This window comes from Rhincodon typus, chromosome 14 (assembly GCF_021869965.1).
Source record: "Rhincodon typus isolate 14 chromosome 14, sRhiTyp1.1, whole genome shotgun sequence".
Lineage (NCBI taxonomy): Eukaryota > Metazoa > Chordata > Chondrichthyes > Orectolobiformes > Rhincodontidae > Rhincodon > Rhincodon typus.
Genome location: NC_063345.1, coordinates 31,466,067 through 31,472,066, shown reverse-complemented (window position 1 = coordinate 31,472,066; position 6,000 = coordinate 31,466,067). Strand labels below are relative to the sequence as shown.

At 41.0% G+C, this 6,000-nt stretch overlaps 1 protein-coding gene across 1 annotated transcript in view; it reads left to right on the top strand.

Moving 5' to 3' along the window:
• The first annotated feature begins 1,396 nt into the window (after nt 1-1,396).
• The window catches only part of zc3h12b (zinc finger CCCH-type containing 12B), a 29,690-nt gene continuing 25,086 nt past the window's right edge, over nt 1,397-6,000 (top strand). The window contains exon 1 of the mRNA XM_020528787.2: nt 1,397-1,499. The gene's annotated coding sequence lies outside the window, so the exon portion shown is untranslated. The remainder of the gene's footprint in view (nt 1,500-6,000) is intronic.

Sequence of the window (6,000 nt, the reverse complement as noted above, 5' to 3'; positions counted from 1 at the left end):
AAGCAGTGCTTGGAGAAAATGGATCTTAAATTGAAGTCAAGAAGTCTGTGATTTTCTATCCATGCTTTGAAGCTGTCTTGTGTGCTATTATCATTAATCTCCAGCAAAGCCATTTGCTCTGCGATGTTCGTAGCCTGGGGCTTAATACAATATTATTGTGTCAATTGGACAATTCAGCTGTGGAAGGCATCGTAGCTGAGACTGTTGTAAAATCAAACCACTGCAGATTCTGGAGTTCTGAAATGAAAGCAGAAAGTTCTGGGGAACCTAGTTCCAAAGAGGAAAGTTTGAGTTATAAAGAAAGGCTGCATAGGCTGGGAATTTTATCACTGGAGTGTGGGAGGTTGAGAGGTGACCTTTATAAAATAATGAGGGATATATATAGAGTTAAAGATAGCTGTCTTTTCCCTAGGATGGTGGTGGGGGAGGTGGTTTCAAGACCGGGGGCACGTTTTTAAGGTGAGATGAGAGAAATTTTAGAAAGACATGAGGGGCAAATTTTTTACAGAGGGTGGTTTGCATGTGGATGAACTTTCAGAGGAAGTGGCAGGTGTGGGTACAGTTACAACATTTAAAAGACATTTGAGTATGTAAATGAATAGGAACGTTTTGGAGGGATATGGGCCAGGACCAGGCAGGTGGGACTAGTTTAGTTTGGGATTATGTTTGGCATGGACTGGTTGAACCGAAGGGTCTGTTTCTGTGCTGTATGACCCTATGACTATGACTATAAGTGCTTTATTGGACTCAAGATATTAACTTTTTCTTGATCCGCAGATGCTGCCAGACCTACTGGATTTTCCCAGCACTTTGTTTTTATTGCAGCTGTGTCTGTTCTTATCCTGGCTTGATGTCCAACTGTGTATTACCCAGCATTGCTGAGCTAAGATAGTTTCGTTTCTTTTCTTTAGGTCAGGGACAACATCAATTGTAGTACCCTGATTGCCATTTGTGTTGAAATCTGCTGGCTCACCGCAGATCAGGGAATTGAACCTGGCGTCTTCTTGGTCTGTGTAGATCCTGACAGTGTGGCTCTGTTACCAGCATAACATGTATAACTATTGTAAATCTGAAAATAATATATTAATTCATGGAAAATTGTAGGTTCTTTTGGAAAAAGGTAATTTTACTGTTGAAATCTGTTTTAATGATTCAGTTTGATCAATAGGGTGTATAATAATGATTTCTCAAAGCTGTGAGTGAACCACAGCAGATCAGTTTCCATGAACTTGCTTAGGGCTTGGCGTAGGGAAGTGCTGATACAGACGAAGACGTCACTGAAATAACTCAGCAGTAGAGCATGATTCGTTGTTGTCTGAATTTCATTGCATCACAGCTGTGGGCGGGTATGAGAATATTAAAAAGGAATGACCGGTAATCCCCCAAAGCAGTCAGACGTTGTGCCTGCCAGAACAGAAGAAATATAGTTGTACAGCTCTCTAGAGTGGATTACAGACTCTTAAGGCACTATTTAGGCTTGGTCTGAGCTAGACTTTACTGTGAGTATATTATGGAGTATGGACATATATCTTCTACATATTTAAACAGTTGTACGCCCCCTCCTCCCCATCTAGATAAGTAATAGTATTTGACAGTGGAACATATGGTGATAGTATTATGTAGGAAACCAGCTGTACCAGTGGTTTTAATAAAAGATGTTAAAAATAGAAGTGGAGATAGTAGGAACTGCAGATGCTGGAGAATCCGAGACAACAAGGTGCAGGGCTGGATGAACACAGCAGGCCAAGCAGCATCATAGGAGCAGAGAGGCTGACGTTTCGGGCCTAGACCCTTCATCAGAAAAGGGGGAGGGGAAGGGGGTTTTGAAATAAATAGGGAGAGAGTGGGAGGCGGATAGAAGAGGGATAGAGGAGAGGATAGGTGGAGAGGAAACAAACAGGTCGAAGAGGCGGGGATGGAGCCAGTAAAGGTGAGTGTAGGTAGGGAGTTAGGAAGGGGATAGGTCAGTCCAGGGAGGACAGACAGGTCAAGGGGGCAGGATGAGGTTGGTCGGTAGGAGATGGAGGTGTGGCTTGAGGTGGGAGGAGGGGATAGGTGGGAGGAAGAACAGGTTAGGGAGGCAGGGACGAGCTGGACTGGTTTTGGGATGCGGTAGGGGGAGGGGAGATTTTGAAACTTGTGAAATCCACATTGATACCATTGGGCTGCAGGGTTCCCAAGCGGAATATGAGTTGCTGTCCCTGCAACCTTCGTGGCTTGTGTTTCATTTGGTTTTAGTATTTCAGATCCATAGCGCTATAGATCACTAGTAACCTTCAATTATTCTGGCCTTTAGAATTTATATCAAGGATAAGAAGTTATGGTATGAAGAAGGATATGAATATTTAATTAGATAGTTTTAAAATTGTGGAATGTTTTGAGAGGTTTTAGATTGTTTCACTGGTTGGCATGTTGATAACAAGGCAACATTGGCTCAGTATTATCGCCGGAAGAATAAAGAGGAAGACCAAAAAAATGTTTCTTATACGTGGTTCTTGGAATAGGGAATACGTTACCACAAGTGGCTACTGAGAATTTGAAAAGGAAGCGTATAAAAGACTATGGGAAAGGGCAAAGAAATAGGACCTGGCAGCTTTAATTCAAATAGCTAGCGTTAGCACAAGTAGACCAAATAGCTTTCTCCAGCACTGAGTCTAATAAAATATTTTGGCGCAATCTTCTGACTGTTTAAACCTTTGCATTATTCCAATTTTATAAATGACTGATAATACCAACATATTAAGTTTTTATACAGGCATGTGTCAAAACATTTTAGTGAAGTGTAATGGTGAAGCTTCTGATATGTCCTCTTGAACTATGATGAAATTACAGAATGCAGTGGCATACATGAGTAGATACTGCTTACAACCTGATGTTTAAAATTTATTAGTAAACTTAGAATAGATGCCTATAAGCAGTGTTAACAAATCGTATGTAATTTAAATGTAAAGGTGTTCTTGAACATCAGGCTGAGTCTTATCTGAACAATATCAGTGTGCTTGAGTTTAGAGGTGATGATTTTCATTTTAGGCTGTTTTGTGTAGTACTGTACTACATTATAATACAGTACTTCAAGCAGTTAAAAATGAAAGCAGTCACTTAGCCTCTGATCCTGTTTCCTTCCTGCTGTATTTCAATACTAACTTTGTTCTTTTGGAATGTACAAGCTTTTGTTTTAAGGTATCCCTGTGGGTCAAAAGAAGCAGGAGTGTTACTCTAAGCCTCATAATGAGGTTTGGGCCTTCCTAGCCTTGGCGATCCCTCCAGCCTCAGTTTACTGGTGCTCTAATTCCCAGGAATGCCAGCTGCACCCTCCTGCCACCAAATTCTCGCTTTTATCTGCTGGCCAGTTAGTGAAACTGCAGAGTTCCACATAAACTTCTTCCAAACTATTTTGATCACAAGTCCACCGTGATCCAGATTCCTGAGTTCACTGTTCACTTCAAGGCTCAGACCAAACCACACCATCTTCCCCAATACTCCCTCACCACCTGTTCTCCGACATTGACAAAATCATCAACAGTATCCAAATATTCAGTTTATTGTATCACAACTTATAATTCTGTTCTCAAATTGAGCACTGTTAATCAAAGTTTGTCCTAAGGTTTTGAGGAACTATTTTACATGTGATGATTATTGAAAGCATTTTAAATGATATTTCAATATCTGTAAATGTATGTGAATCAATTGCTAAAAATGCAAGTAATTTTAAAACAACTCAAGTTGCTTTATTTCACCTTTGGTTATGTTATTGTACGTATGTATGTGAGATATATCACACACATACTTGTATAATATGTTACTGAATTTACTTCTCAATTTGAAAACAAAATGTTTTTGAAGTTATTGGTAGTGGGATCTACAAAGTATAAACACTTTATTCAGAGTATTGTTGACAGTGAAATACTAGAAATTATTTAAAGTTTCAATTTACCAGGAGAGACTTGACCTCTGTGGGTCCCTATCCCCAGTATAAAAATAAGGATAAGCCCCTCCCCCCCCCCCCCCCCCCCACTACAGTGCCTTGCTGACTGACCCCACAGCCGCTTAACGGATTTAACATTCATTAAGCTAGCTATTAATTATCACCAGAGTGAAGGATTGGGTGTTCAGATGTGGTAGGGAAGATGTGGTTGGGGAGGAGTGACTAGAAAGGTCTTGTGGGGTCCTCCAAAGGGCAAGAAAGGAATTACTGTCATTGCCTCCCCCAGCTACCCAGACATCAGCACAGTGAGTGAAAGCTACTGGATTGCACGCCTGCCATGGGCTTCTATCATGCCCATTAAGAGCTTCAACTAGAGCAGAGGTGAAGAGGTGAGCACATTCAGGGGGAAGCAATGGCCTAGTGGTATTATCGTTGGACTGTTAGTCCAGAGACCCAGACAATGTTCTGGGGACCCGCGTTCAAATCCCGCCACGGCAGATGGTGGAATTTGAATTCAATAAAATATATGGAATTAAGAATCTAAGGATGACCGTGAATCCATTGCTGATTGTCGGAAAAACCCATCTGGTTCACTAATGTCCTTTAGGGAAGGAAACTGCCATCCTTACCTGGTCTGGTCTACATGTGTCTCCAGACCCACAGCAATGTGGTTGACTCTTAACTGCCCTCTGGGCAATTAGGGATGTGCAATAAGTGCCTAGTCAGTGATGCCCTCATCCCGTGAATGGATAAAGAAGAAAAAGTCTCCCAAATGTTTTCCCCTGGTAGTTAAGTTGGAGCTGGGTAAGCGAGAAAGCACGGGGAATGACATTTGTAGCATGCAGTCCCATTTCATGGCCTGTTTAGCCTGTCACCCCACTTTCGTGTTGGGTATGGGGTTGCGAGGGCATGACCATAAAATCCAGCCTAATTTCTGTAAAGGTAGCTTTCTCACGAGCAATTTTTCTCTAGTATTATGAGTCTGAATAAAGTTTTTGGCGCTGTCTTCAGTCTTCAATCATATCTCATTATTCCAATTTTATAAATTTGCCTGTCCTTAATTACAGACTTGGCCATTTCAGACATTTTTAACTAAACTGTTCAGATATGTAAAGAGACACCTCTGGAACAAGTGGGACTTGAACCAGGCCCTTCTGCAGCCACTACTGATGTATCACAAGAGCCCTTTCCACTTGGTCGTTTTATGCTGTTTCAAAGTGAACTTGACAGAAACCTTTTTAGCATTTATTTAATTTTACAACAAAGGTAGAGATGTGAAATCCGGGAAAGTAATGCTGTTCAACACTGCTGTAGGAAAAGTGTCGCACTGAGTAATATTAAGCAAGAGTTATAATTAGGATTATCTCGCGTACAGATGCTGGGGGAGAGAATTTAAATTCGATGATTGCACGTGCTGTTTAAGTGTTTAATGTTTTAATGCTATGGTTTTGGAAATGGAGAACTTTGAAGGGAGGTATATAGAGTTAATAATTCTCATCAGTCAACTCAAATCCACGACTGTAAACTTGCCAATTAAGTTAATAGAACAGCTGCCACACTCCAAAACGTGCCATTGCAAACCTGCTGATATTCCGCTTTACTCAAGGTTTCTTCAATCGCTTGAATACTGATTGCCGAAGAAGTTATGTTTAAGGTAGCGTGATGCTGATAATTTACTTTGTGATTGACTGAAGACAATAAGTGTTTTTCTTTCCCTTAATCCTTGAACTTTGCAGGACTTGCATGTTGAAAGACAAACATTAAAATGAATCAAGATTTAACAGATGTTGAATTTATTGCTGTCAGGAAATGGATAAATGTGTCGTCAAGGTTAATCAAGTTACTTCACAGTTCAGGGACATTTTGGGCTGCATGTAACCATGGTTTCAAGACCCCAGCGACTGAACCAACTGGAAATCCTGGGTCAGTATTTTACAGCAGTGTTACCCACTAGAACAATTTTCCCAGAGAGAACCTATGAATTGGCCATCTTTGTGTTCACTATCTTGTTAATGAGAACAAGTGGGTCTTTACGCAGCAGGCTAAGTCTGAGGCTGTAGCTCTTGCACCTCAGC